The sequence below is a fragment of the Ranitomeya imitator genome, chromosome 1 (assembly GCF_032444005.1).
Source record: "Ranitomeya imitator isolate aRanImi1 chromosome 1, aRanImi1.pri, whole genome shotgun sequence".
Taxonomy (NCBI): Eukaryota; Metazoa; Chordata; class Amphibia; order Anura; family Dendrobatidae; genus Ranitomeya; species Ranitomeya imitator.
Genome location: NC_091282.1, coordinates 1100383110 through 1100395120, shown reverse-complemented (window position 1 = coordinate 1100395120; position 12011 = coordinate 1100383110). Strand labels below are relative to the sequence as shown.

Here is a 12011-nt window from a genome sequence, read left to right as displayed (position 1 = left end):
TAAAATTTCTAGCTTTCCTCATACTATGAAGAAAAACAAGCTAAATTGTCGTGGAATGGTGTCAGAACATATTTTACTAATACCATTTTTTTTAAATTACTTTGGGAGTTCAGCAACTTCCTTTAAACTCTCTTTACACCATTTAAAAGGATTATCATTTTATTTAAAAACACAAACACTCAAAAAACCTCCCCGTTGGTTACATCTACACTTGTCAAAAGAAGCCTTTATTTTCCCAATAACTGTATTCCACCATGAGCTGCACCTCGTTTATTTTCATCTGTAACCCACATTCACAGGCTGGCCCCCCGCAGCGTGCCAAAAGTCTTTATTTAAAGACGCAATTCTGACATTCCAAGAGGGGCTTTCATCCACCAGCAAGAAAGGCACGGTGCTCCCTTCTGAGCGCAATCCTTACATCTTGTTAAGATGTTTAAAGTTCCCTGCCTTTAGGTTGCCGATTTGATTGCTGAATGTCCTTTTTAAAGGTATAACAGAAGAATGCTGATTTTTCTCCCTTTCTATGATAAAGCAGCTTTTTATATGTCCCTGTGCGATGGGCTGAAGGTGCTGACATGATTTATTGATTACCCAGAGGAATAGGTTTCGACATTCTGAAACTCTGGCAATGACAGACGCTGACTCTGTGAGGACTTGACAGTCACTATGACTTGCGTCTTACCAACGGTAGCCCGTCTTCCATTACTGGTAGGAAAAAAAGATCCACGTATAGTCATCTTGTAATGGTTAACACTCTGTACACAAGTAATTGTGCAGTCCTGTCACCGCTAAAACAATGGCGCCCAATGGTTTTACACATTCTGGAACCATGCATGCCAGAATACTCTATCTATACTATAAAAAAAATAACATGTTGGATATGAAGCATAAGTCGCCCCAGTTCATCAAAATGTTGGCTATGGAAGCAAACGTTGCCCAGTTCCTCAATATGTTGGATATTGAAGCAGAAGTCCCCCAGTTCCTCAACATGTTGGATATTGAAGCAGAAGTCCCCCAGTTCCTCAACATGTTGGATATTGAAGCAGAAGTCCTCCAGTTCAACATGTTGGATATTGAAGCAGAAGTCCTCCAGTTCCTCAACATGTTGGATATTGAAGCAGAAGTCCCCCAGTTCCTCAACATGTTGGATATTGAAGCAGAAGTCCTCCAGTTCCTCAACATGTTGGATATTGAAGCAGAAGTCCTCCAGTTCCTCAACGTGTTGGATATTGAAGCAGAAGTCCTCCAGTTCCTCAACATGTTGGATATTGAAGCAGAAGTCCCCCAGGTCCTCTAATTCTATCAGACGTGTTGAGCCATTAGATTACATGGCGCTTCCCAGTAGTAGCAACAGTTTAATATGATACCACATGAAGGAACAATATGGAAGACGCAGATACCAGCAGTTGGAGAACTCGCCAATAAAAGGAATGTCGGGTTATCTGCTGATATCTGTGCCTTCCAAAGTGTTCTGTTCCATGGTATCAAATTATAATACGCTACCCCCAAGAAGCTCCTCTATCGGCCCAGGAGAACCCAGCAAACCTGAATGAGGGTCTGAACTCAGGCAGTAATTTATCCAGCTCTTTTTCATTAGAGTTGTGTCCACTGAAGCATAACTCAATAAGAGCTTTGATTTATTTATTCTTTCTCTTGCTGCAAACATATTCACCTGATGAGTGCCTCTTCTCTAGGTGTTTTTTCACCGGGGTTTTTCTGCAGCAAAACCTGATCTCTTGGCAGGAAAGAAGCTGCAGAGAAAAAGCAGGTTTTGCTTGCGTTTTTTGCTGCGCTTTTTGTCAATATTTTGCGGAGGTTTTGGCATTCTAGATTTGTCTCTTGTGCATGCTGATAAAGTTTAGTGCAAAAGAAAAATCCTATTCTACAGAATCTGAGTTTGTAGCAAAAAAAACACAGCAAAAACATAACTGTATTTGCTGCAGACTTTCAGCGTTTTTTTCACCACCCATTCATATCAATAGGTGAAAAACAGTGAAAAAACGCCATAAAAACCATGAAAGTGGTGATATGCTCCATTGTGCAAAAAAAAAACAAGCAAAGCCCAAAATCCTGATGACAAAAAAACCAAGCTCTGTGCATGAGATTTCGGAAAATCTCAGACATAGCTGGTACTGCAAAAAGAAGCTGAAAATTTGTATAAAAAAAATATGCTGAAAAAACGCCTAGTGTGCACTTAGGGTACCGTCACACGGTGGCAGTTTTGTCGCTACGACGGTACGATTCGTGACGTTCCAGCGATATCCATACGATATCGCTGTGTCTGACACGCAGCAGCGATCAGGGATCCTGCTGAGAATCGTACGTCGTAGCAGATCGTTTGGAACATTCTTTCGTCGCTGGATCTCCCGCTGTCATCGCTAGATCGGTGTGTGTGACACCAATCTAGCGATGCGATCTAGCGATGCGTTCGCTTGTAACCAGGGTAAACATCGGGTTACTAAGCGCAGGACCGCGCTTAGCAACCCGATGTTTACCCTGGCTAGCAGCGTAAATGTAAAAAAAAAAAAAACAGTACATACTCACATTCCGGTGTCCGTCAGGTCCCTTGCCGTCTGCTTCCCGCACTCACTGACTGCCGGCCGTAAAGTGAAAGCAGAGCACAGCGGTGACGTCACCGCCGTGCTGTGCTTTCACTTTACGGCCGGCAGTCAGTGAGTGCGGGAAGCAGACGGCAAGGGACAGACACCGGAATGTAAGTATGTAGTGTTTGGTTTTTTTTACGCTGGTAACCAGGGTAAACATCGGGTTACTAAGCGCGGTCCTGCGCTTAGTAACCCGATGTTTAACCTGGTTACCCGGGGACCTCGGCATCGTTGGTCGCTGGAGAGCTGTCTGTGTGACAGCTCTCCAGCAACCACACTACGACTTACCAACGATCACGGCCAGGTCGTATCGCTGGTCGTGATCGTTGGTAAATCGTATAGTGTGACGGTACCCTAACTCTAAGGTGCTTGAAACAAAAATGATTAATCTATAATTAATGTATGCTAGCTATATGTTTTGGCAAATATTAAAGCAACCCCCCAAATCCCAATAAGAGATGCACTTTTATATTCCCTTATCACAACACCGCTCTAAAGTTCTGCATATTTAGACTTGCCATAATGAATATAACAATAGAAAAACTCCAATAAAAGCCAATGCTGACTTCTGACCGCTGCATTCTCATATGAAAGAAACACATTTTGGTTTTCACAAAGCTTACTGATTCAGTTTACATAAGTGGTAATTTGCATAAAAGGGGTATTCCCATATCCAGGATTGTATCCCAATATGTAGTAGATGTAATAATAATATTAGCAAATACCTCCAATTAGAAATACAATACCTATAAATACATAGGAAGCAGAAGCCAAGTAAAAAAATACAAGAATCTTCATTAAACACTGTAGAACAAACACTTTAAAAAAATTATTTTTATATATTTTTCAGTGGGTATACACCAAATGGATCTGCAAACACCGGGATATTCTTGCCAAAATATATGTGTACAATATTATGTATTATATGTACAAAGTATGTATACAATATTATTTTCTTTTAGATAAGTTGGTCTCTTGTTGCCAAGTTAGGACAGAGGAGGAATCATCATTAATAAAATCCCATTTTTAAAAAAATATTCATGCGGTTAGTGCTTGTAAAATTCGACGTGAGTACGTAAACGTAGGACTTTGTAATAAATAATAACTCCCTACATCACTAGACTTCTTAAAGCAATAAATTCAGGTGTTTTAATGATATTGAAGGAGGGTCAGTAAGCCATTAGTGCTAGTCTATTGCTTTAAGAAGTCTAGTGATGTAGGGAGTTATTTATTGGAAAATCCTATGTTTACGTAATTACGTCAAATTTTACAAGCACTAACCGCATGATGTTATTCAAAAATTGGATTTTATTAATAGTGATTCCTCCTCTGTCCTAAATTAGCAACAAGAGACCAACTTATCTAAAAGAAAATAATATTGTACACATATATTTTGGCAAGAACATTCCTGTTTTTGCAGATCCATTTGGTGTATACCCACTGAAAAATATATAAAAATAATAATGTTCGCAAATACTTCCAGTTAGAAATATAGTATAGTTTTTCTTATTAACCATGTTTCCTCATGTGCAGGCATTGCAGGACCTTAGGTATCTATGGTTATGACCACTGATATAGTGACAGCTAGTTGCTAGTGGACGTAACCATAGATACCTAAGGCCCTGCAATGCCTGCACATGAGGAAAGAGACAAAGCAAGTCAGAAAAACTATGCTACCTTTCTAATTGCAGAACAAAATAAACAAAAGTTCTCCTAGCCATTAATGGCACTTCCACATTAAATACAATACCTATAAATACATAGAAAGCAGATGCCAAGTAAAAAATTACAAGAATCTATATTAAACACTGTAGAACAAACACTTTAAAAAATATATTATTACTGCTACAACTACTACATATTGGGATAGGATCTTGAAGATGGGAATACCCATTTAACCCTAGATTGTTATATGAAAAATGATGTTATGAATTTCAAGCGTCTTCAAAATACAATCAAATCAAATTACAGGACTGTTTGGGGCATCTGGATGAATGATTCTTTGGAGAAGAAAAGGTGTGTGCTACCATATAGTGGCATCTAAAAGTTTTGGCACCCTTGGACAAAATTACTGTTCTTGTGAACTGTTAAGCAACTTCAAGATGAAATTATCTCTAAAACGGCTAAAGTTAAAGATGACACATTTCCACATGCTTCATAAAGACCTATAATGGTTGAAACGTTGCATCATGGCAGAATAAAGCTTTTTTTAATCTTTCATCACCTGGATGGGATGCTGTTACTTTTTGGCACTGGACCCGGGACCTGTGACACCCATCGGACCGGACTGCTACGGGTGAGTATATAAAAAACTTGTTTTCCTTCTCTTTCAGGTCAGATCGGGGGCTTATCTACAGCATTACAGAATGCTGTAGATAAGCCCCGAAAGTAGTGGCTGCATCTTATAGCGGCAAAACGAGGTGACAGGTTCTCTTTAAAATGTAAAAGATGAAAAAATATATATATTTTTTGCCTAAAATACAAAGGAAATGTGTCATCTTTAACTTTAGGAATTTAATTTCTTGCATACGGAGACCATTCATGTTTAGGGTTGCTTTTCAGCTAAGAGCGTGCGCTTTCACAATTTTGCCTGAAAACAAAGACCGGAATAAAGAATGGTGTGTAAACATCTCCTAACGCCCCAGGAGAAATTTGGTGATGAACAAGGCTTTTTCCAACATGATGGAGACCATGTCATAAGGCAAAAGTGATAACCAGGTGACTCGGTGAACAAAACATTAAAATTTTGGGTCTACGGCCAGGAAACCCCCCAGATCTCAGTCTCATTGAGAACCTGTGGCCAATCCTCCAAAATTGGGTGAACAAACAAAGATGCAAAAATTGTGATAAACTCCAAGCATTGATTAGGTAAGAACGGGCGATCATCTGTCAGGATTTGCAATGGAGCAGAAATCCGGCTGCCAGGATGAAGGGCATAAAATCAAGAAAATTAAGGGTATGTGCACACGTCAGGATTTCTTGCAGAAATTTCCTGAAGAAAACCGGAAATTTTCTGCAAGAAATCCGCATTTTTTTTTTTGCGTTTTTTTCCCTTTTTTTCCCGCGTTTTTTTTTTTAAGCATTTTGCAAGCGAAATTAGCTTGCAGAATGCTAAAGTTTTCCAAGCGATCTGTAGCATCGCTTGGAAAACTGACTGACAGGTTGGTCACACTTGTCAAACATAGTGTTTGACAAGTGTGACCAACTTTTTACTATAGATGCTGCCTATGCAGCATCAATAGTAAAAGATAGAATGTTTAAAAATAATAAAAAAATAAAAAAAAGGTTATACTTACCTGCAGACAGCCGATCTCCTCAGCGGCATCCGTTCCTATAGATGGTGTGTGTGCAGGACCTTCCATGACGTCGCGGTCACAGGAGCGGTCACGCGACCAATCACAAGATGGCGATGTCATCGCAGGTCCTTCACACAGAGCATCTATAGGAATGGAAGCGGCAGCGTGCACCGCTGAGAGGCGGGAGGACTCCGGGGCCATCGAAGGTGAGTATATCACTATTTTTTATTTTAATTCTTTTTTTTTAACCAATTATATGGTGCCCAGTCCGTGGAGGAGAGTCTCCTCTCCTCCACCCTGGGTACCAACCGCACATAATCTGCTTACTTCCCGCATGGTGTGCACAGCCCCATGCGGAAAATAAGCAGATCAACGCATTCCTAGGTGTGCGGAATCCCCGCAATTCCGCAAATTTAATGAACATGTTGCTTTTTTTTCCGCAATGTGATTTTTTCGTGGAAAAAAAAAAGCAACATTTGCACAAGAAATGCGGAATACACTTTAAATAATAGGAGGCATATGTAAGCGTTTTTTTTTTCTCGTTTTTATAGCGAAAAAACGCGAAAAATACTGAACGTGTGCACATGGCCTAACGGTCAATGCTATAAATCTTAACTCTTTATATAAACTTGATAAATTGGTCTATAGAGGTGTCAAAATCTATGCTTCAGTAACCAGTGAAACATCCGACAAAGATCTAAAAACACTAAAGCAGTAAACTTACTAAAAAACAAAATTTGGGTCAGTCTCAAAACACTTGCCCACAACTGTATATAAAACATAGAAGATCAATGTCGGATTGTTCGGTTGGGAAAGCAGAAAGGCTACTATGAATACGGTTAATATAGCTCTGGCAAAAAGTAAGAGACCACTGCAAAATGTTCAGTTTGTCTGATTTGTCGCTTTATAGATATATTTTTGAGTAAAATGTAAATTGTTCTTAGTCTATAAACTTCTGACATATCTCCGAATTTCCAAGCAATACATTTTGATTGTTTTTCTCTGAAAAGGAGAAATGGTCAAAATTAAAAAAAACAGTGCTTTCAGACCTCAAATAATGCAAAGAAAACAAGTTCATAATCATTTAGAAACACCAATACTAATGTTTTAACTCAGGAAGAGTTCAGAAATCAATATTTTGTGGAATAACCATGATTGTTAATCACAGCTTTCATGCGTCTTGGCATGCTTTCCACCAGTCTTTCTCACTGCTTCTGGCACAAAAATGTAAGCAGTTCTTCTTTGTTTGATGGCTTGTGACTATCCATCATCCTCCTGATTACATTCCAGAGGTTTGCAATGGGGTTCAGGTCTGGAGATTGGGCTGCCCGTGACAGGGTTTGGGTGTGGTGGTCTCTTAATTTATGCCAGAGCTGTATGCTGCTCGGAGATTCTGCCAGTGAACTAGAAAGCTCCAACCCTTGGTGCGGACCACTAGATGGCAGAGCGATACAGGATACAGTTTCTAGATAAAGACCTCCTTTCTGTGAAGACACAAATTATCCCAAATAAGCTGAAGTATTAAATTCACACAGTTTCTGTGCAGTAGGGGGCACTTTCAATGAGAAATCAAGCTGCAATTTTTTTTTTCCCGTCTCAAAGTGATACAGGTTTTCAAAACTGCGGCTTAGCAGGCGAGAATCGCTAACAACCTCAGTTTCCCAGTCTTCGCTTGTTTGTATTTGCATAACACCACATACCTCGGATATATCCACTCTAATTAGATCATTAGATGGGCAAATCTCAATGACAGACCTACGAGATCTTAAACAGCCCAGACATACTGCATTTCCATGTACTCAAAGGCAGGAGAAATGGAGTCGCCCATGAAGCCTTTTATAAAAGACAAAAAGTGGGTGAATGAAATAGGAGACTCAATGGCGCAATGACAATTTGGCATTAGAAAGATTCCAAACATTTTATACAATGCAAGAGAACTAATGACTGTCACAACAACGGGCGGATTATGGGGAATAATAATAGTATAACATGCCACTAGAAATGAGGAGAACTCAAAACGGTGATGCAAGGTGTTAAATCTGCCTGTACACATCCTATAGCTGTCAGCCAAATTATTCCTTTGCTATTTTCCGGCTTCCCCTATAGATATGTCTGCTGGGCTCCAGGAAAGAAGAATAAGCTGCCAGACGCCTCTCGCAGCCGCTATTCAGAATAAAGGGCCAGGCACCCTAAACTAGACCTGGCCAATGACATCACAATCTGCGGACTTGGCCGACTTTCCTTTAACACTGTGGGCAAACATCGGAAATAAATCGAGGGAGGCTTTTCAGTGAATGCCGAGGAAGACACGGTACACCTCAAGATTACGTAGGTACTTTTGTCTATCTGAAGTGAAAGTGAACCTATATATGTGAAGTAATTTATAGTAACATACTCAACAGTGACACTAAAAGGGAGTATAAGGCTATGATCACACGGATCCGCAGCGTTTCCGCAGCTGCGGGTACGCAGCGGTTTCCCATGCGTTTACAGTACCATGTAAACCTATGGGAAACGCAATCCGCAGTGCACATGCTGCGGAAAAAAACACAGCGGTTTACATTCCGCAGCATGTCAATTCTTTGTGCGGAATCCGCAGCGGTTTTACACCTGCTCCATAATAGAAAACCGCAGGTGTAAAACCGCAGTGGAATCCGCACAAAAACCGCGGTAAATCCGCGGTAATTCTTCAGGAAATCTGCCGGTGAAAAGCAGTGCCTTTTACCTGCGGTTTTCACAAATCTGCTGCGGAAAAATCCGCAGACCTCAGGAATACGTGTGCACATACCCTTAGTGTTATTTATTTCCCAAGGGGAAACATGAGGATTGAGAAGGGATTGTCAGAGTAGTTGGCATCCCATTTAAGAACAGCAGAATTCTAGTGATGTATAAAAGCGATAAATGCTCAATACACATCTAGTCAGAAATCACAGCGTGTCTAACAAACAAGCCAACTACTAACATAATTACAGATAAACTGGTGTGCCAAAAACACCAAAACATAAATCCGAGCAACAGTAAAATGCTTCTACTGGCTTATAACATCTCAGGAAAGTCCCTTTGTGTGAGAGCAGTAGATCACGTCACCATAGTTCAGACTGGGGTATTTTTCACTTTTATCATATCTTCCCCTTTGCTGTGCAGCAGGTGGCCAGTATTACCGATCTATAGAACTGCAGTAACCCTAACTTCTCTCTTCCCCTCTACACATTCCCTCCATTGCCAGCTGCCTACTTGAGTTTCTGATAAAAAGACGTAAGGTAATGCTGTAGTTACCCCACGCCTACACCGGAAACTCGCAGACAATGCTAAGAGGCTTAGTAAACACCGTGCACACTCTGATAATGTTATACCTGCCCAGTCCTGAGCAGATAAAGCTCTCGAATTAAAATGAAGTGCCACTTGGTGCTGCTGCTAAAGAAAGTAAGAGAGACTAGGACACAGCACTAAATTACGTACTTTAAGTACTTTACATAAAGTACTTAAAGTACGTAATTTAGTGCTGTGTCCTAGTACATACTGTACATACAGTGGCAAAGAGTTGGCAAGGATTGTAAGCACTTGCTAAAATTTCGTTTTAAAGGGAATTTGTCAGTATAATCAGCACTCTAAGCAGTCTATATGGGTATGCAGGTCATAGAAAGCTAAATAAAATGACACCAATCAATCTGATGATTCGTTCCAGAGAAACCTATGTTTTTCTTAATACGTAAACGAGATGTCAATATCTATGAGCCTGACACCGATTTCCCTGATAATCTAGGGCACATTCTAAATGAAAGGAGATGTTACCGGTGTGAGACATGTAGCTCCGGAGAGTAGACTGTCAGCCGTTACATGTCCTGCCCATAGATGTTAACAGCAGCTCATTTACATAAAGATATTATCCGATATCAAGATACCGCTATATTCATTCTATGACCAACATGCCCATATAGACTGCTTAGGAGGGTAGATCCTACCAAGATATTCCTTTTAACCCCCCTTAAAGACTGAGCCATATTTTTAAAATCTGACACGTGTCCCTTTATGAGGTAATAACTCTGGACCACTTCAACACATCCCTGCGATTCTGAGATTTTTTTTGTTTTTGTGACGTCACACTTCATTTTACTGGTAAATTGTGGTCGAGATGATCGGTGTTTATAAAAATCTGGAAAGATTGACAAAAAAATATGAAGATTTTCACAATTTTCAAACTTTAAATTTTTATGCCCTTAAAATCAGATTGATATACTACAGAAAATAGTTAATAAATCACATTTCCCATATGTCTACTTTACATAATCATTTTTTAAATATAATGGAAAAAAAATAGAAGTTCGTATAGTTAAAGGTTTAATCAACATTTTTTTTCATTTTACCAACAAAATTAACAAAACTTATTTTAGGGACCATATCAGAATTGAAGTGACTTTTGGGTATTTTCTGTAATTTAGCCACTCAAACTGACACCATTTTAAAAACTGCACCCCTCAAAGTGCTCAAAACCACATTCAAGACGTACATTAACCCTTCAAGTGCTTCAGGAGTTTAAACAATGTAGAAGGAAAAAAAAAATTAAATTCGACTTTATGTTTACACCTTTCCTTGTGCATTATAAGTAATTAGACTGCTTTATTCTTCGAGTCGGTGCAATTACAGCAATACCAGATTTTTATATTTGTCCGCTGTCACACACTAGAACACGTATGTTACTTACCCGTAATATGTTTTTTCAGAACCCATGACCGCACCAACGAATACATGGGTGCTGTCTTGGGTGACAGAAAAACACGTATATTACTTACCGGTAATATGTTTTTTTTGGAACCCACGACAGCACCCTTGTATTTGTTGGTGCTGTCATGGGTGACAGAAAAAAAAAGAAAAGTTTTTGCATAAGCATATATAGATGGCTATAATTTTTCTATATTTCTGCAGCCAGAGTCAGGTGCTTGTTTTTTGCAGGACTAGTTGACATTTTTATTGGTACCATTTCCAGTCACAACATTTTTTCATCACTTTCTATTCCACTTTTAGAGAGGCAGAATGAACAAAAACTAGCAATTCAGATAGTGAATGGCTTTAAAAAATAAAAAAAAAACTGTGTGTGGTAAATTTAAGGCAGCTTTTTTCTTAAGGTCAGCACAATTACAGAGATAACAGTTATATAATTTTTTTAATGTTTTGTCGCTTGTACACAAAAACTATTTTATAGAAAAAATATTTTGTATTTGCATTGCTTTACTTTAAGAGTTATAACTTATTTTCCATTGATGGATCTGTATGGCAGCTTGTTTTTTCAGGGACAATATGACTTTTTCAGCAATACCATTTTTATTTATCTTAATCTTTATCATGTTTTATTCTACTTTTTCCAATGGTTTGATGAAAAACCATAGTTTTTTTTGCTAGGATTTTATTTTTTTACAGCATTCACTGCAGGGGTTAACTAGTGGACAGTTTCATAGATTGTGTCCTTCTGAAAGCGGCGATATCAGATGTCAGCACTTTTTTTTTTGTTTATCTTTGTTTTTACTAAAATGTGTATTTTTTTATGTAAATTTTTTTGTTCTTTACATTTTGTACTTTTTTTTTTTTTTTTAAATATTTTTGCTCAATCTTCTTTTTCACTTTATTTTTTTACTTAGTCCCTTTATGGGACATTAATGTTTATTAGTCCGATCACTGGTCTCATGCAATTCAGTGCACCAGCACTGCAATGCATGAGACTCATGACATTAAACACGCATGCCACCTATTACACCCTGCCTATTCCTGGGTCTAACAGGCCACGGTATCTGGCACACCCAGTAGGTCGTTATTTGACCTCCATGTGCCATGACAACCATTGGCTCCCTGATATTTTGTCGCTGGGGAGCTGATGGGAGGAGAGAGGGAGCCCCCGCATCCACTCTCACAAGGGCTAATCATTCAGGGACGGTGATCGTGCAAGGAGGTGCTGATATTTCAACATTTCCTAGCGATCACATGCTGTGATCGGTCAGGTAGATTTACTGACCGGTTGCAGAAATCAGGTAGCGGGGACCGCTGAAATGCATCTCCACATCCCTGGCCATGCCAATCAGCTGTCAGTGGCCGCTGTTGGCACAAAGCGGTCACTGTGTGT

At 39.4% G+C, this 12011-nt stretch overlaps 1 protein-coding gene across 1 annotated transcript in view; it reads right to left on the bottom strand.

Moving 5' to 3' along the window:
* WWC2 (WW and C2 domain containing 2) overlaps window positions 1-12011 on the bottom strand; it is a 283965-nt gene that overhangs the window by 44910 nt on the left and 227044 nt on the right. The window lies entirely within an intron of this gene.